Source organism: Epinephelus fuscoguttatus, linkage group LG13 (genome assembly GCF_011397635.1).
Source record: "Epinephelus fuscoguttatus linkage group LG13, E.fuscoguttatus.final_Chr_v1".
NCBI lineage: Eukaryota > Metazoa > Chordata > Actinopteri > Perciformes > Serranidae > Epinephelus > Epinephelus fuscoguttatus.
In genome coordinates, this window is record NC_064764.1 from 39,407,716 (window position 1) to 39,427,957 (window position 20,242).

General features: G+C 41.3%; 1 long non-coding RNA gene across 1 annotated transcript; it reads right to left on the reverse strand.

Moving 5' to 3' along the window:
- LOC125899258 (uncharacterized) lies at nucleotides 1–8,816 on the reverse strand. The gene is made up of 3 exons (XR_007450714.1): nucleotides 8,446–8,816; nucleotides 5,394–5,519; nucleotides 1–249 (listed from the first exon to the last, which is right to left on the reverse strand). It is a non-coding gene; the product is annotated as an uncharacterized LOC125899258 (long non-coding RNA).
- Between the last annotated feature and the right edge of the window lie 11,426 nt (nucleotides 8,817–20,242).

Genomic DNA, 20,242 nt, shown 5'->3' on the forward strand with positions numbered 1-20,242 from the left:
AGTTGGACATTTTAACATGGAGGAATATGGGGATTGACTCGTTGTTGGAGTCAACCTCAAGTGGTCGTTCAGAGGACTGCAGGATTTGGCACTTCTGTGTTGGCTGCGTTTTCTTTTATCCCTGGAGGTTGCTGCTTGGTGGGGAAGTGAGGTGTCTCAGAAACACTAATCCTCCCCTCATGACATCCTAACAGGAAGTCTAGCATGTTTGATTTTCTTTTTTGTCTTCCACGACTTCTTCTGTATTTCCTGTAGGGACGTTAGCACACAGAGTAAAAAGGAAACAGCAGAGGCACTTTATCAACCCGCTGAGTACTGCCATTAGCATCAAGCTAGCAAACAATAGTCTTTCCTCATCATGGAGGATATAAAGGAATAAAATGTAATAAATATTGTCTCGGCCTTTACTCAGCACAACTGCAGAGGCTACCAGCTTCATTAGAAACAGACTACATTAGAAACAAGGTGTTATTTATTATTCCCTCTGTATTTTTTATTTTTATTTTTAATCTGCTCCTGTTTGTCCTGTTAAAGTTAATGCATCACGGCATCATTTCAAACTCAACACTTCCTGTGTCTGTTTCAAATTAAAAGCCCCTTATCATTTCAGCTGAGAGAATCCCTTCATTTTCTAAGAAGGCTTTTATTGTGAAACATTTGCAGGAACTTGTTGTGGAGGATTCAGTGACTTACATAGTTTGCATGCGGGGCTTCAAATATAGCTCCTGACATCTGGTGAACTTTTTACATTACCACAGTAACAGTTCGGCTGGCACATGAACAGACACAGTGACTGAAATAATAGTACACTGTAAAAACATAAAAACACATGCTGCACATAACCCTAGCAAACAACAGAGCACCATAAGCATCAAGTGACATCATTTAAAATCTTAATTTGGGTTTGCACAAATAAGTTTTGTGAAGAATAATCCGATGACATCACACACGTCGTGAAAGACGACCACGTATGTTTGGTTATGGACCAATGTGAAGTCTTTTCTACTTCCATGTTTCAGATGATACGTCATGTTTGTAGTCGACCAATGAAGATGAGTTTACATATCACCTTGGGTTCGTCCTTCACCTTCTCAAAATGATCCCACACTTTGGATTTCCTGCCCGACATGTTATTAACTAGCCTGTGGAATAACCGCAGGTACCAGCCCTGGAGATTAACCTGACTCCTGTCTGACTGCTGAGCGTGGACACTTCCTGTGTCTGTCCTTTCACATTAAAGTCCCACATGGTCCAGTCATATAGGTTTGGATTTTTTTGACAAGACGCAGCTCCTGATAGAGTTTCACGTTTGTTTGGTTCTTTTTTTCTGTGACTAAGCGACCAATGAAATCTTGCCGACCATTGACCTTTCTGGTCGACTGATGTTTGGTTGACTATCAGGGGGCAGCCTTACAAGTGACAAGAGGGAGAATACATTAGACATGTTTTTACCAAAATACACTGAATAAAATCACTTCATCTCTACATCTAACAATAAGAAAAACACTTTTTTTTTTTATAGAAGTGGGACGTAAAAGTTGTCACACTTTACTTGCCGAGCTGCAGCAGTTTATTATCTGCATGTAAATCAGAGAACATCTGATTCAAACTATTTGAGGCGGCGCCCATTGACCCACTCACCCTCGAGCCAGGCGCAGCCAGAGTTTCATATTATGTTCAGTTCCAAATATCTGATGCATGATTACACAGTGAACTTCCTCCATCTGGTCCTCACACAGATAGGAAGCTCTGAAATCTGACAAGAGCAACACGAGCCAGTGTAACCTGGAGCCAGCAGATGTCACTGTAGTTATGAAGGAGATGGACGCTAACTTTTGTCTGTAACACAGACGCACACGCTGACACACACACACTATTAAAGAGGATCAAAGCTGTTCCTAAATCCTGAAGGTGTATTCCAGATGTCTTAGTCACTCATGTGAGTCAGCTTGTATTTGTTCCGTCCGTGTTTGTTTTTACTCTTAAACCAAGTGACTCACACTTTAGTTGACAGAGAAAACATATGCAAGTATTTTAGAACAGGAAATGGATGTACAGAAGGGCAAAAATTATATTTCTTGGACTGTGCGGATCAAGTGCTTTCAGCAGCCAAGAGGAAATCATAGTCATTTGTGGAAGTGCTGGGTTTGGGAGGAATGTGTCTGAGAGGAGCGCAGACTACCGTTAATGCAGGGAGCCAAATATGTGAAGTCTGACGAGCCAATGACAGACTGGTTAAGATGGTTTCTGACAGCGAGTGCCACCAACAGTCTGAAACTCTCTCCTGTTCACAGTCGCCTGTGTTTATTGTTCCTTGTTATTCAATTAAACTGGGAAAAGTTCCAGTTTGTGTTCAGCTGCTTCAGTTTGAATCGACTCACAAGCCTCCCATAAATCCATCATATTGGAATATTTGGCCCTAGAAGTTGAAATTAAAATATCACAATGAGCTTGGCATCTAATTATGGGTCATGAGAAGGGGAGAGCAGGTATGCACTGAAGGATTACTGAAGGGGCCTACAGGGCACAGGCCCAGGGGCCCAAAGTGTGAGGGAGGCCCCATGGCCGTCATCTGCAAAATGTCACTCCAATTAACACGTACTGACTGGAAAGAGATTCAAAATGACCACAAAGAGACATAAAGGAACTGCTACGCTTGGGCAGAAGCCTTTTGCATTGTGTCTTGAGAAGAAGGGGTCGGGGGTTCGGTTTGGGCAACAAAACGTATGGTTATGGTTAGGAAGTGCAGATGTCACTGAAAAACATCCGTCTTTGAGTGGCACAAACGCAGCAGCCAGTGTTGCTGTGTGTTGGTGTTCAACACTGCTCTCCTGGGTCAGAGTCCTGTGGTTGCTGGATCCATCCACCTTGTTATTAATAGAGTTGTACCGATACCAGTATCGGAAATGCCTCCGATACTGCCTAAAATGCGGTATCGAGTATCGACAAGTACAGCCTATGACCAATCTGATACCACATAATGCCTCATGTCATTACGCATACGCACGCTGCAGGCAAACGAAATGGAGCGGAGTTTAGAAAGCATTCTACTGTAGCCTTTAAAATGTCTTTTTACCAAACTGTGTGGCTGCACTTTAACCTGTGTCTTGATCTGCGTCAACACTGGATAATAATAATAAAAAAAAATTTATGGCATTCATTCTACTATTATGTGTTTATTTCTTAATATTTTACATAAAGTTTTAGGAGTTGAGACATACAACAATTCATATCCCATCCATTTTTATTTACGCGCTGGTATCGGATCGGTACTCGGTATCGGCAGTAGGGCTGTCAAAATTGCTCAAAAATGACGTTTGAATATTCCTTCTAAAAATAACTCAAAGAACCATTCAAATTTCTTTTTTTCCCATTATGTCCACAAGAGGGCAAACTAATACAAGGAAACATAACTACTTGTAGGTATTTTTATTTCAACATAAACGCATTTGAAAACATTTACATACCTACACATTAAAACACATAAAACAATTATCTATAACATTACGTTATAAACGACCGCGGACCTCTCGCTCGCCCCCCCTCTCTGACCCGTCATGCAGTGCGTTCAGTGCAGCGGCCCAGGCCAACGCCCACTCGCAAAGAGGACAGCTGCGGTGGTGTTTTTTTTCTCCATAATCGAATATCAGTTTTCACATTCGAAGGTCCTTTTTTTTCAGGGATCAGAATCGGTATCGGGAAGGAAAAAGTGGTATCGGCACATCTGTAGTTATTAAACTGTGTTTGTTGCTCTGAGCGTTTAATAATGATGCAGATTAGTTTACGGTGGAGTTTGTGGAGAGCCTGTTCTGTCTAACACAGTCACTAGAGGGTGCTCTAGCCACATTATAGTGACACCAGAAGCACTGCCTAAGCGGCGTATTTTGACGCCTTGGGAGTGAGACCAGGCTGCAAACAAACTATTGTTCTTTTAGTAAAATAGTCGGAACTGCAAAGAAACATAAAGTAACTTCAAAAAAAGGGCAACACAACCATAAAGAGATATGAAATGACCGAAATGACACTAGATTACCTCAGAGAGAAACAAAATCACTACCAAGAGACACAAAGGAACTGCAAAGAGACACAAAGAAACTTCAGAAAGAGGCAAAACAACCACTAAGAGATTAAAAAATGACCAAAAAAGACAATAAATTACCTCAAAGAGACACAAAATCACCTTTAAAAGACACAACATGACTACAAAGAGACACAGTCAGACTTCAAAAGGGGGCAAAACAACCACTAAGAGATTAAAAATGGCCAACAAAAACCCCAAAATTACCTTTTCTAGGAATGTCCATGGATGTCCGTAGGAGGTACACCGCACTGTGTCCACAGCTGAGGATCAGCCTGATCTGATCAGTTCTGATCAGGTCATGTTTATTTGTTGAATATTGGAAATGTATGTCATCTGTCCTGACCTCTCTGAAGGCTACGAATCAGTGAAGGTTGACTGTTAGAAATCCGACGGCGATGATTATGAAACAGAAAACAACAGCTGTATCTATTGTTATTTAAATGGGTTAGTCATACGACTCATTGTCCAAAAGCTACGCTCCTCACAGTGCTGTTAATGCTGACTAATGCAAGATACAACCACCACAGCAGGCTCAATAAACGCTTCTTCAGATGAAAACCAAAGTTCCAACTCACCTATGAAGCATTACCATAATCCACAGATCCATATTATCCAGAATGAATCGCACTTTACACAGCTCCCATCTCATCTGTCACACACTGAGTCGCCCAGATCTGATCTAAAGCCAGTGAAATATTTAGACCTAACACATGATTACATCCATAGATATCCATGAACTGCAATTACATAATATCAAACGTTCATATTTCTCCACATATGATCCATAATTTCTCCTGTTCTGCGTGTAAACAAACTGACTGGTGGCTGCCATGATGGAGGTGAACTCCTACGAACATTTGAGACCTCACTGAGCCAATAGGAGCTTCTAATGCTGCTGCTGTGGCATTGATAGCCAACTACGGCCTGAGCTGAAGGGACGTACGTCACTGAGACTTCCTGTAGTTTCAAGCTCGTTAAAGCCCCAGTGGTTGGCTGAGGCTTATTGCTCTTGTAGTCAGCAGTTTGAACGTCCTTCCAGGCCTCACAACTGTTATACATGTACAGAAATGATAACCTGTTGGCTCCTGCGTCATTTCGTGGTTGGTGCCTTGGATAGGCTTTTTAGGTGAATTTAGGTGGACTTTGGTGCTTGGAAGGGTAAAGTTGATGGAGACAAGGGAGGGAAAAGTAACATGGTGTTGCTGCCTGGTTTGCTTTTACTGTTAATGTTGCTGTTAATGAAAAAAGAGAGGAATGTCTGAGTTGATGTGAAGGGTGAAGACTTGTGATGGTTTAGACCAGTGGTTCCCACCTGGTTCAGCCACAGGGTCCAGATTTCTCCTCAGTCATCACTTTGCTGCATGTCATTCCTTCTCTCTCTCCCCCCTTCATGCTGAGCTGTCCTGTCGATTAAAGGCAAAAACGCCCCAAAAAATATCTTAAAAAAAAAAAAAAAAGTCTGTTACTCATTCACGTTACAGCAGGAAACTGCACTTCAAAATAAAAGCTCTGTGCCAGATAGTCACTGTACGTCAAAATAAAGTGATTTTTTACAAACTTGACAAATTCCCAAGTCTCTTGCGGTCCATTCAGAATGGACCCACAACCCACTTTAGGACCGTGACCCACCAGTTGGGAAGCAGAACATGGTGATTATACACTAAAAGTAGTTTGATGCATTGGACCAATTTCATCAAATTGCGACATCAATCATGATAAATTGATTTTAGAGTAAGTGAAACATTAATGAGCTTTAAATGCCAGAAACTTTTACTTGCTGGTGGTCGATTCATTCAACCTGTGCCTGTTTCTTTCGTCATGACAGAGAGGGGCAAAAGTAATAATGCACAAAGTCAATTCCCTGCCTGACTTCCTCTGACTCTTTATCCAAAAAAGGATGTGTGTATGTTGTTCACAATAAGAAATGGTTTCTGTAAATAAACACATCTCAGTGCAAAGAGGGAAAAAGTTTAGTCTCTGCCTGACACTAATGTGTATTTAGAGAGCAGTCTCTTGGGTAAAATGTGATTCATCTTTGCTCATTTCAAACCATCACGCTGCTACGGCGAGCTGAACAACAGTTGACAGAGCAGGGGCGGGGCGGTGGTAGCATTTTAAAATAGTTTTTCAGATCAGAGGAGGTGAGACAGGACAGGACAGTAAGGTCTGTCCCCAAACAGTGATCTGTCCACATCATAGCTGCAGAGACAGACTGCATTCCAACCATACCCGGTCCCCCCTACACTCAGATATTAAAGGAGCGTTTATGTGATAATAAGTGAGGTAAAACTCTATAAAGTAGGAAGTCATCCCTTTAAACATCCTTTTAAATGCAGAGGAGAAAAGTAAAGCGTGTTCGAGGGCTGCACTTCACGTCAGTGTGATGGAAATGATTTTTGCACTCAAGTATTTCAATTCATGCGACCTATTGTGAACATGCCTCAGTTCTCTGTCGCTGTGATTCAAGGAGAGAGGCTCTAATTTTTACTCTGTTCAACTCAACTTTATTCAAATAGCACCTTTCATACAAAGACACAGCCCAAAGAGCTTCACACAGAAAAACTCAAAGGTTAAGTTAACATCAACAACTATAGACTATGATGTTTTTCAAGACGAGGAAATTACAACAATAAAATAGTTTTTTAAAAAAACCCCATTAAAAAAGTCTGTAGTTACATGAAATAAAATAAACAGCAAGGATAAAACCAATGATTAAAACCTAAAATTAAGACTGTGATATGACTCCAAATTAAAAGCTACATAAATAAAATAGATCTTTAACCCTTTGAAATCTTGATTTCTTTCAAAAACATGGGAAGAAAGCAGGAACCACACTCAGAAGAAATGACCCCAATAAATGAAAAAATAAAATAAATAAAAAATAAGTAAACAAATAAATAAAAATAGATGAAAAAATATTCAAAAATTATAAATGAAAAAAGAAAAAAAAAATCAGGAAATGACTTTAAAAGGTGCTAAAAAATATAATTATTCTGTAACATAGTTTTGGACAATTATAAATATAGTTTTTTGGACATTTTTCCCCCTAACTTATTTTAAATCATTTCCCAAGTCTACTAATTTCTTGCAATTTGCAGGACTGTTTTTGTCAAGTTGCTCATTGCCTTTTTCACATATTTCAAAATCAATCAAACCAACTTGTTCAGCATTGAAGGTTAAAACAGACCTGTGACAGGCTTCTGAACGCATCACAAAATGATCAGGGTTTTAAATGGTTAATTCAAGTGTTTGTATTTGACAGCTGCAAAATTTAAATCATACACAAGTATATGATATTACAGTCTTTAAATTAAGACTGTAATACTGCTTCAGATTAAAAGCCAGATTAAAACAGAGGTCTTTAACCCTTTGAAACCTGAGAAAACTGATTTCTTTCAGAAAGATGGGAAGAAAGTAAAAAGCACATTAAGAAGAAATGACCCTGAATTAGCAAGAAATTAGTAAAAAGTGCAAGAAAATTACCAGAATATTAGCAAAAATAATAAATAAATAAGTAAATAAATAGATAAATAAAAAGTATAAAAATTATAATTATTTTGGTACATGATTTATAAATATAGCTTTGTGGATGTTTTTCCCGGGCTTATTTTAAATCCTTTTCCAAGTCTTCTAATTTCTTGCAATTTTTTAATTTTTTTTTTTTGGCAAGTTGCTCTCTGACTTGTTGTTTCTTTTCTTTCTTTTTTTTTTTTTTTTGTTAAAGATGGGAAGTAAGCAAGAAGCACATTAAAAAGAAATGACCCAAAAATTAGGAAGAAATCAGTAAAAACTACAAGAAAATTAGCCAATAAAATGAAATTAAAAAAAAAAGCGGGAAGAGGGCAAAAATAATTCCGTAACATAATTTAAATATTTAATTAGGATAATACTGTATATAGTTTTCTGGACATTATTCCCTGACTTATTTTAAATAATTAAAAAAATCTACTGCTGTCGTGCCAAGGTGTTCATCGCCCTCCTCCCCCATGTTTTTAAAATAAATCCTCAGCATTCAAAGGGTTAAACAGACTTGTGAAAAGCATCTGAAGCAGCACAAGAAAAGGGATGTCAGTCAGGTTTCAAAGGGTTAATTCATCTGTTAATATTTGTCAGCTGCAGTCTGAAGTAACGTCGCACAAAAACATATTAACAATACACAACAACAGGCTCATAAAATATGATGAATTCTTATATATTCACACTTACAGTATATAAAATATGAACACCACCTGCAGAGTCACATTTAAATCTTTCATACTGATACACAGTAATTTAACATTTCCAAAACTTACTCACCCACAGTCTGCCTCTGATTTAGTCTGACTGTAATGATTTATTATATAAATAATGAATGTTTCTTTTACCTTCATAAGGGATTTCTTGGAGTGTCAGACACATTACAGTCCCTGTTCAGGTCAGATATTAAGAACTGGGTGGATGCTGATGGAGCTCGGTGATGCTCTGCTCCGCTCCTTATATACGGCCCAGGAATAGACAGCTCAGCGGCGGAGCAGCCCGACCCGGTGCCGCAGCCCGGTGCGCTCTGGTGCGCTCCGGTGACTCAGCCCGGACTCAGCGCCGCCGCGGTGGGTCGCGTGCGTCTCGCGGGGCGTTTATTGTCGGCATGAATAAGAGACCACAAAACGTCTCAACTCGGGACGACCTCCTGAAACGGAAACTGTGCTGTGAATGTAAACAGTGAAAAAACATCTGTTAAATAGCGATAAACAGACGAGAGAGGATTATTTGCATTTGAGGCTCCATTCATGAAATTATTAAGTGTGAAAAAAGTCCCGACATGAGTAAATAGTGAGTCACTTCCTGTGGAAGTTATGACTTATTTATGTAGTCTGTGTGATGCATGTGGCGGTGCAAGGGTTAAATCCTTCAAGCATAAACCATGGAAAAATACTGCATCAGGCAAAGGCGTCAAAATGTCCCTTTTCTTTCGCACTTAATGTACATTTAAAGTTTAAGGCTTCTAATCACAGAGCAGACAACTGAGATCTTCTACTGCAGAAAAAACTACTATAGTGTAAAAAATACTCTGATACAAGTGAAAGTACAAAAGTATCAAAATATATTTAAGATACTGAAAGTAAAAGTAGTGGATTATAATTACTGTTGCATTCATATGTGCATTATTCAATGTTGTGGGGCTGATTTTAATTACTTTATATACCGCTGGGTAGCCTCATCTATGATGTCATGTATCATAATTTATTAGTTTATTTATATTTTTGCGTTTAAAACCCAAATTGCCCGAGCTGTCGACAAATATAGTGCAGTAACAAGTACAATGTTTCCTCGGAGCAGAAGTATAAAGTAGCATAACATGGAAATTCTTGATTACAATACTGTTATCGTAAAATTGCACTTACGTAAATGTTCTTAGTTACTCAGAGCCACTGTGGTAAAATCCCCCTGAGGTGGAGACGTGATGTGTCATCCTGACAGGCAACAAAACCTGGATGTTTGTGCTTTGACATCAGCTGAACAGGTTTAGAAAAATCTCCACAACTCTTTCAATGATGTCAAAAAAAAGAGGAAAAAACTGGACATTTTAAAGATCCAAAAACAGCCATATCGAGTAGCAAACTAAATCTCAAATGTCGCCTTCCAAATCAAAATCCTGAAGTAGAGAATCATTGCTTTACTGCTTGAGTAAATGTACTAATGCAACTTTCATAGATTTCAATTTCTAGCTGCAGTGCTGGACCTAGAAAATTTGACACCAGGGCAAGTTTCACCTGTTTCCCCCGGTGCTAAAGTTATAAGCTCAGTGTGAGCCCAATGGGTCCTAAAAAGCCAGACAGGTCGGGCCGGCATGAGTTGGTTCAGTTCAGGCTGTAATTTTTTTGGCCTGTTGAGAACTCTTCTCAACTGCATTGCCAGGACTGGAGGTGCTATCATCTACTACAGACAGGGCGGCTGTGGCTCAGGGGGAGAGCGGGTCGTCCACCAATAGGAAGATCGGCAATCCCCGGCTCCTCCTGTCCGCATGCTGAACCATCCTTGGCCAAGATACTGCATCCCAAATTGCTCCTGATGGCTGTTCCATTGGTGTGTGAGAGCGTGTGAATGGTTACTGAGTAGCAGGTGGCACCATGTACGGTAGCCTCGGCCACCAGCGAATAGATGATTGTAACATGTAGTGTAAAAGCACTTTGAGGGGTTGGAAGACTGAAGTTGAAGTGAAGTTAATGCTAACTGTAAACTCCTGTGTACTTTAATTTAATGACTGTAGTGAGCAAAAGTAAAATACTGACCTCTTCCAGTACATGTAGAGGAGTAAAATACAAAGTACAGAAACTTTAAAATTAAGTGCAGTACTTGAGTAACTCTATACTTTCCACCACTGCTGCTGATTAAATGTAAGAGCTAAAAGTCAGATCTGAAGGCACACGTGGTCCGCAGGCTCTGAGACATCCACCTTCACAAACAGGTGTAGCAGATGCACATCACACACCAGGCTCCACCTGTACCACAGGAGGTGACGGAGGAGGCTCAGCTGGAGTGTTCTCCCCATCATGTCTCCAGAAAGCATCCGTCCTCTCTGTGCCAAGGCTGCAACAAGGTCTCCATGTGGTAGAAGTCCCCTGAATTCCTCTCGGATGAGTCCCACAGTTTTGGAGCCGTGACTCACAGGAAGCATCGGGTTAAGTTCATGAGCGTGTCGTGATTTTGCACACACACTCACTGAGGTGTGTGTGTGTGGAGTTATAAAGTGTTCATTATAGAGACTCACCTCCTCAGAGTGCGGGTCCAGGTGGTACAGATTGTACGGACACAGAGGTAGTTTGATGTTCAACATTGCATCACTGTGGATGTTTGTCGCAGCTGTCATACAGGATCATGGAGGTGGATCATGTAGTGTTCACAGAGTTTGTTCTGATGTTGGTAAATACTGCATTTTTGCCTGATGCGTCCTGGACAGGAAGTAATTTACAAGATTAGATTGTTGCCTTCATATCAGGTGTCAAACACCACATACAAAACAAGAAGGTTGAACCCTCCAGGCGTCTCTCTTTCTTCATTGTGCTGTATGTTGTACATGAATCATGCCTGAACTCCTCCACGCTGCAATTATGTCTGTGTCTTCCTTATTAAGGGGATGATGTACCTCAGGAGACTTTTTGGGTTGAACAAAGGTCAAATTAATAAAAAAAATTGGGTGATTTTGTCTCTATACATTACAGAGAAATACAAACCGTACTAATGAACCTTCATTAATATAGGCCTATATTTTATCTCCAAGTGCACGTCACACACTGAGCGAGCCGCCTGTTAATGACGCTGTGGGCTAATGGGCATGTAGCTACTTCCATGTTTCAGATGATACGTCATGTTTGTAGTCGACCAATGAAGATGAGTTTACATATCACCTTGGGTTCGTCCTTCACCTGTGTCTGTCCTTTCAAATTAAATCTCTTACACTTCCCAGCTAACCACTGTGCAAACCATAGGTACCAGTGCCGTGCATGAACGAGCCCTTTCAGCATGTTCATGCACTGGTACCCATCTAAGGATGCATAATAATATCTGCATGTCATCCATATCGGCCAATATCAGCTTTAAAATGAAGTATTAGAAAAGGCCAACATGCTTTTTCTTAATTTGCACACTGAATGAATATCACATACACTGAATAGTATTGTATTTCATGTCTCTATCTGCTGGTGGGCCGTCATGATAGGAGTATGTATGTGTAATATGTTAATTCCATTACAGAAGAGACTTGATGATCACTAAGATTAGGTGGGGAAAAAGTGGATACATCGATATCGGCACCAGTTATTGGCCAAATAAGTTTTTATATATTGGCATAACAGATATCAGCAAAAAAATCCAGTATCTAGCAGCTATAGTTTGCAGATTATGAACTTGAACATGAGCATCATTCACTCTAGCGACACTTAGCAACACTTTATTGGCACTTGGCATGCTGACATGGCACAACACCAGCAGACATGATAGAGCCTACCAGCATAGGCGACGTGCACCTCCCCAGAGATGTAACTACACGTCCAGGTGACGCAGACCTCCTGTCTGTTTTTGTAAGCTGAAACCATTTCCCTCAGCGGAAACAAAGTGTGACTGGCTGGCTTAGTATGAGTACAGGAATTGTCCGCTAGCCGTTAAGCTAATTTATACAATGTAAAATGCCATAGGCTTGTGCTAATAACGTTAGCATGTTGTATTTGTGGGGAAAATGTGTCCAGAAAAAGACGAGTGTTTGTCTGTGAATGCTGTGAGTTATAGTGAAGCTGATTGTGTACTTGTGTTTGGAATTGTCTCTATTAAGACATGTTTAATGTGTTTTTAATGTGTGTTTTGAATCAACTAAACTTTACAGCACTTCACAGAAACCCCGCCGCCTACCAGTGTTTTGGAGGTGTAACTGCAGAGTGACACAGACACACCACCGCACAAGTATAAATGCTCACAACAGCGTAGGCTACGGCATAGACTCATCTTTTTATTTTTGTATTGCGCCCAAGGTGGCGTTTGCTTTTAAATTTTCTCTTACTGAGATGCTTGCCACATACACTTAACTCCACCTCCTGTGTTGGAGGGCGTGGGTAGTTTTGGCGCCCCCCTGGACGGCGCCCTAGGCGTCACTCGTAGTTCCTCTTGTGCTGGGAGAGTACCTACTCTGAAATAAAAGCTGAAAAAAGCCCCTCAAAACGTCTTATTAAGAAATATGATTGTTCCTCATTCTTGTGGTGTGGACACAATAAAAAGGGGAGTTCTTAGAAGTATGAAGTATGAAGTACCTCCGCTCTGAAATCGTCTATTGTTTTTATAAAAATATAAGCTGCTTTAAAGCAAGTGTCAAGAGCCTGCTAATTGATTTTATATCATGCTGAAATGAAATGGCTGCCTTGAATCTAAACATGCAGAGCATTTAAAATGGTCAACATGAAAACACAGTGCTGCTCATTAACAGTGAGAGGCGACTGCTCTGCTAATCACTTTCAGAGCGAGCGATGTGATGAGATGATTATCTGCTGAAAGATAATGAAAGGATTCCAGTAGAAACATGAATTCACCCCGTCTCTACTTTCAACATTGTCTGACTGCGTGCAGCCTGCAGGCGTTCAGACGGTGTGATCACAATGTTAACCCAATCCTGTCCTTTCACCCATCACCACACAAGATATTTTCTCTCGGATGAAAGCGTTGATTTATTTCACAGGAAATGAAGAGGATTTGTCACTCTGGCATGTGGCAGACATGACAGTACCATTGTCCCCCATCACGCTGCTGGAAAACGTTTTTTCCTGTTCTAAATGAACTATTACAACATGAGGTTGAATTAGTGGGTGTTGAGCTGGGCGCTGAATCATACTTTAAAAATGTACAGGGGGAAATTATTTAGCTGCTCATTCTGTTGTGGTCGTGGCTGCTTGTGGTTTTCCCAGTTAGAAGGCTTCTGTTAATACCACATATTAATTATACTCTCTTAATATGAACATAATTAGCACAAGATGATTTTACTCTCTCAGAGCTGAAATGGAGAGCAGAGAAATATCGAATAATAATTTAGCAATTAGACTGAAGATTGATGCCAAGAAATGTTTGACGAGATTATTTTGATGCATGACGTGAAAAAGCTGATTAGTTTTCACAGCGATTTGACTCAGTGTCGTTCTCTGCTCCTAAACACTTTTCATAAATAAATGAACATCCATCTCCATGAATTAATTACGTTCCCTCATCGGCAGTCTGACCATAGGAAAAGGGATTAGCAGGAGATGTACAGTCCCTGTCCTCCATCACAGCTCTGCACTGTGATACATTTAATACAAATCATTGTGTGTGTGCACTTATTATTGAAACTGAATGACAAAGCTGCACAGTGCCTCTGATGTCAAGTTTCAGTTTAACATATGGAGATTTTTTTTATTTGCTTGTTTTTACACAATCCCAAAAACATCATTACCCTATCTTTTTTATTTTGAACACTGTCTTTGTGTTTTGTCGTCATGCACATGTTATCAGCATGGACAGATTACTGCACAGACCTACTGGGCACGGGCCCAGGGGCCCAAAGTGTCAGGGTTCACCTTGGCCTTCACCTGCAAAATGTCACTCAAATGAACACAAACTGACCAAAAGGAGACAGAAAAAGACCACAAAGAGGCGCAAAGGAACTGCAAAGAGAAACAGAACATGCCAAACAACCAAAGACGACATTAAATTACCTTAACGAGAAAGAAAACAATGACAAGGAGAAACAAAATAACCACACAGAGACCACAAAGACATGCAAGGGAACTGCAAGGAGACAAAAAAATAATTACAAAATCAGGAAAAACAACCAACAAGAGACACGAAATGACTACAAAGCAAAACGAAACGACCAAAAAAGACCCAAATTTACTTTAAAGAGACAGAAAACAATGACAAAGAGACACGACAAGACCACAAAAGCCACAAAGGAACTGCAAAGAGACACTAAATAATTTCAAAAATAGGGCAACAACGGGCTAAAAAAACCACAGAGACACAAAATTACAACAAAACAAAATGACCAAAAAGAAGCACAAAATTATCTCAAAGAGACAGAAACCAATAACAAGGAGACACAGAATGACTACAAAGAGATTCAAAGGAACTGCAAGGAGTCACAAAATCATTACAAAATGGGTCAAACAACCACAAACATGACCAAAATGACCAAAAAAGATGTTAAATTACCCCAAAGAGAGAAATCAACGACAAGGAGACACAAGATAACCACAAAGAGACAGGAAGAGACGACTAAGACATGCAGAGGAACTTGAAGGAGACAACAAATAATTACAAAAACAAGAAAAACAACCACAAAGAGACACAAAATTACAACAAAGCAGAACAAAACGACCAAAAAGAGACACGACATTATCCCACAGAGACAGAAAACAATGACAAGGAGACACATTAAGACCACAAACACACAGAAAGACCTCAAACATGAGCTAAACAACCACAGAGACGCAAAATGACAACAATAAAATGAGTAAAACAAACACAAAGAGATGTAAAACTACCAAAAAGTCTGTGTGTCTTCCTCCTGTGTCGGAGAGGTTGTGGGGACCTTTGCATGTCTGTGCCCAGGGGTCCTTTGTCTCATGATCCAAACGTGTATCAGAAGCATTTTCTCAGCTGCTGATATTTAATTTTTCATCTTTGTCCTTTGCTGACGGTGAAATGCAGAAACACCGTCCTCCTCTCTCTGTGAGTTACAGTGAAGCTCTCAGGTTGGAGGGGAGCCACATGGTGGCAGTGTCCACAAATACTGTCAGCTCGTTTTTTTAGACACAAAAACCAGCTCTCCTCTCGAAGGTAACAGCCCTCCAGCTGATGTCTCTCTGAGAGCTGTGAGATTATTCTCATATAGATCGAACATGAACGCAGCCCTCTGCAAAATGCAGATGGCAACCCAACTGGCACTCTGGGCACCAGTCCAAGATCTCTGTCGAATTCTTTCCCGTGTTATGCTTGAGTCACCATGACTCTTCCGGCAATCATCAATCAGCAGCGAGGTCAATCTAACAGCCATTTGATGGTTCACGTTGCTAATTTGAAACAGTGGTCGAATCAGCCCGCAGCGGCGCCGTTTAGTCATATTTTTTGTCACATTTTGGTGCCGTGAATATACGGAACGTCACACTACATAAACCAGGGGAAAGGTCAGTGCTGTGATGATGAGTGATAAAGATGAGTAATGATGACTTGATGAGGAACACACTCGAAAATAAATATTATTTTTTCAACGGGTGTGAAGAGAAATCAGGTGGATTTAAAGTTGTGTTTGTTTAAGTCATAAAGCAACGTTCTTCCTGACAGGTGCTGCGCTACCTGGGCAGCGAGGGAAACTCCACCGCTCCAACGGATGTGAATGAAAGAGCTCTTTTTGTGGCGTCTGTTGACACAACGTAATCTCATCACATCATTTCACCTGTCCAAGACCCAGACGTGTAGCTGGGACACTGAACCACGATGCTCCCGTTTTCTCCCCGCGCTCCAGGGCGGCGTTTCTGGGTGACTCACGGCCGACCTGGCCTCGTCCTCCAACAGGAGGCCCAAAGTTAACACAGAGATTGTTTTCACATCGACTGGACAGGATTGTGTCTTTCTAAGTGTGCGTGCAGGAGTGTAATGAGCAGATACAGGAAAGCCAGCTGAATTTGGGGTTGTGTTACATCCTTTTACAAACATACCACAATATTTGGTCATCTGAAGTGCCTCCAACAGTCATCAGATTATCTGGCTCTGCTGGACAGTACGGTGCTTTCCACCTACTGATGCAGTATAAGTCACTGGCCCTTGACTAACCAGCAGCAGCAGCACTACAGCGCTGCCTCTGTGCTGACCGCAGGCTCCATATGACAGATGTTGTTTAGAGGTTGACCAGCCGGCTCCCAGCTTCGACCTGCTGTTGTCCCGGTGCAGAGTGACGCAGGTATTGCACAACATTTTCCTTGGTTATGACGGTGTGACATCACTGGCTCCTCTTAGTGCTCGCTGTTTCCCAGTTCCCCTGACGCGCGGTACGCTCTCTAACGATCGCACTGTTATGTGTAAACACCGCAAACAACTCAGAGGGCGCATGCATACACACACAAACGCACCTCCGCCGCCTCAGGTCCTGCTGTATCCACGGAGGCACCTGTCACACGTGACGTCATGTGTGAGTCAGGTGAATGCATGCGTGTGGGTGTGTGTGCAGGCTCCTGCTGGCTGTGGGATGTTTGCATAATCAGCACAGCAGCACACCTTGGTCACAAGGTAAACTTTCCACTGTGCTCAGAGAAAAAGACCTCCGCTTCACACTTGAGTAGTCAGAGAATGGCCTACTTTTACAGATGGAGGTGAAAGGTGGTGGAGAGGTGGAGGTGTCAGGGTCATACTGTACATGCTCTCTGCATACAGAGTGGGGAACACATGCAGCTAGAGGCTCTTCACTGCTAGTCAGTACTGGTTTTCAGCTTGTTTTATAAGGCAGGCAAATTTTGTTCTGCGTGTACTTTTTTCAGTAAATCCTAAAATCAGTAAATCTGTCTTTACATGAGAAGATTTTTCTTTAAAGAAACAGTTTATTTTCTTGTTGAGAGATAGATGAGAAGATTAGTGATGTGTCAGTGGCAAATAAATCATCTCCTTTAAAGCGTTTCCTCCGAGCAGTCTTTCTTCCACTATGTGGTACCAACGGAAGCGTTCCTTAGCGTCCCCATGTTTGGTCCCCCCTCTGTTGGGGTACCTAGCACACAGATCTGGTACTAAAAGGTGGAGCTGTGAACCCTGCAGTCTGATTGGTCAGTAGAGGACGCTCACTCTGCTCAGGGCTGAGTTGTGTCTGGTTTTGAGGCTCATGTAACCACTGTTCATACTGTGGAGAGTTTTATTAGTAAACTGTAACTATAAAATGAAAGGATGTTTTGCTGCCTCTCACAGCAGCTGGAGTCTGAGAAAAAATCACTTCATTCACTGGGCCGACTGCCGGCAACTTTTAAGGTGGAACGTTAACTTGTAATGTTACTCAATGCATGAGTTGATGTCGTGAATCCATCAGCACACCTTAAATTTCACTGTGACAACTTTGACCATCACTTTAGTTTTTATATGACACACACTTTTAGTAATGACTTTAAAAATATAGATTCATTTGGAGCGGATTATGTGAAGGTCACATATTCTAATCCTCACTTCCTGTGGGCTACAGCAACACTAAACCCCTGAGCTTGCCTGAGAAGGACTAAATGCACAAAGCTGCTATTTTTAAATATCCCATGGAGAGAGACTCTCACTGCAGCCTGTTCTGTTTGTTGTGAAAATGTGGGCGTGCAGCCTCGTTCTGTGGACGATAAACCAGGTGCAGACTTCCATCTGTGTCACCGCTGATGAGGAAATACAGCGAGTGCTGGACGGAGCAGTGAGTGACAACAACCCCGCCCACATTTAAGAGGACTGACTGTCTGTGATTGAAACACAAAGACGACAACAGGTTCTAAAAACGGAAAAGTCTGTCCTTTGCATTTTAAAAAACTTCTGTGTTTATATGACGACGTTATTGAAACGATCTCCGTTCACACGGAGCCGCAAAATCTACTGGAAACACTGTAGCAGCACCACGTCATGACGCCATGCACCTGCGCTGAAGCGCCTTCCTCTACAACGCGGTGATTACCAAAACAAAGAAGACACAATGGCGAAAGCATGCACAAACAACTTTGTCTGGATGGACGACGAGGTGGCGTTGCTACAGTAACAGATCTACACTTCACTTCAAATCAACAGGGTGAGCAGCACAAACAGAGCTCGGCATTGTTGTTGTGACGGTCGACTTTCTCGCACATGCCTAGTGACTGGAACCGTAATGCGCATGTGCGAAAAGTCTGTTTTCAGAGGAACTGCATATTGCAAGTTTACATGACAACAGAGACGCTGCCGTTTCCAAAAAGTTGCACTCTGGAACCCGTTTTCAAAACGTTGCGTTTTCAGGCACCTAAGACACCGCTGTCGTGTAAGTTCACTCAGTGCCCAGAATATGTTCTGCTACCCAGAGAGTGTGATGCTTTGAATAACCAAACGTGCCAGAGTGCGTTTCAGCACTCGGAGTGAGTATTTCTGAACGCACCCATAGAGAGTGGTGTTGAACTTCTCATCTAAATATCTGCAAGAAACCAAAACACGCATTTCCCAACACATAGATCTATGACTCTAAGTCTTGTGTCCAACTGATTTTACGGAGGAAAGAATCACAGAGTTGAGCGTATTCATACTGTTATGGCCTGTTCATGTTATTCCCCACAAAACTGGTTGAAAACTCTTCTCCATTGTAAGTCAGAGTCAGTGAAAAGATGACAGCAGCTTTGCAGAACTTCAGTGAATGGAGGAGGGATGGTTTGGTTTCTGTCAGGATGTTCTGACCTCCACTTTTGTAATATTGAATTCAAGTAAAGTTGAAGGGAGCAGCAGAGTGCTCCGTAAACTGAATGCACTGAGGAGTTTTCTTTATAAAGATCTCTGAGTCACACTGACGCTGTTATTTAACCTTCATATTCACAGTTTTATGTTTTAATGTTTATTCATTGTTTGTGTTCTGCGTCGCTTCGCTTTCTGTTTGAGCTTTAAGTTGATATCTAACACTATAAAAAGAGGAATTGATAAGCAGACTTAGAAAATTATTTCTGACTATTAAAGCATCAGTTGATTTGTACGTTGCAAACTGAAGTTAAAGTTTAAAGGGGAACCTGGTTTGCCAAAATGCTAATTTTTTTGAATGAAGATATAAAATCTTTTGGTTGCCAATTTTCTGTTCCATCGCACAGTGCTGTTGCTCCGTGTGGCGCTCCGGGGTCTCATTCTGGCAAAACTCTGCAGATTGCTCATCCTCACTGGCTCTGACCTGAATGTGTTAAAATAAAATTCTCCAGACGCGACTGATGTCTGACATCTCTAAGTTTTAAGTCAAGTCTTAATGAGAGTAAATGAGAGCTCCTGTTACGCCCCGAGGCAGAAAGCATTCCTGGAAATGAAAGAGTCAGTTCACAGACATTACACTGGGTCTGCAGATAGTTTTGCTGATTTGAGGAAGTTTTGAGAAGTTTATCTCTGAGATCTTTGCTGATGCCTTGAACACAATGGAGGTGAATGGAAAAAGTGACTTAAAAGATTTGTGTCCTTCAAAAAACATCCAATAATATCCAGGATGAACCGATCTCAGTGTGAAGGATTTTACACTTTTGACAGCAGGCAGCGTCTCTATAAAAACAGTCGTGGACACAGTTTCTAGAAAGTTGCCAAAGAATTTTCAAAGGCAAAGTGTGTGAGGTTCAAGACTCATTTATACCGTCATACTTCCTTGCAACCTTTATGTTGACATTGATACAGCCAATAGTGGTCACTAGTGGGCGGAGTCAAAAGTTTCACACAACAACAAACGAGGCGACGGTGGAGGAAGTCGTTAATAATGTACCTTTAAACAGAGGCAGCGATGTAGAAGGCAGTGGTCAGTGCAGCCATTATATGCATCCTGACATGTGGATGGAAAATTCTTCTCACTATGTTACCGATTCGTTCTGTTCCGCCGTTATACAGATTTCTTCATTGTCCCCTACGGTCATACGTCACTTGAATTACACCACACTGCCTCCACAATTTCTGGTGCTA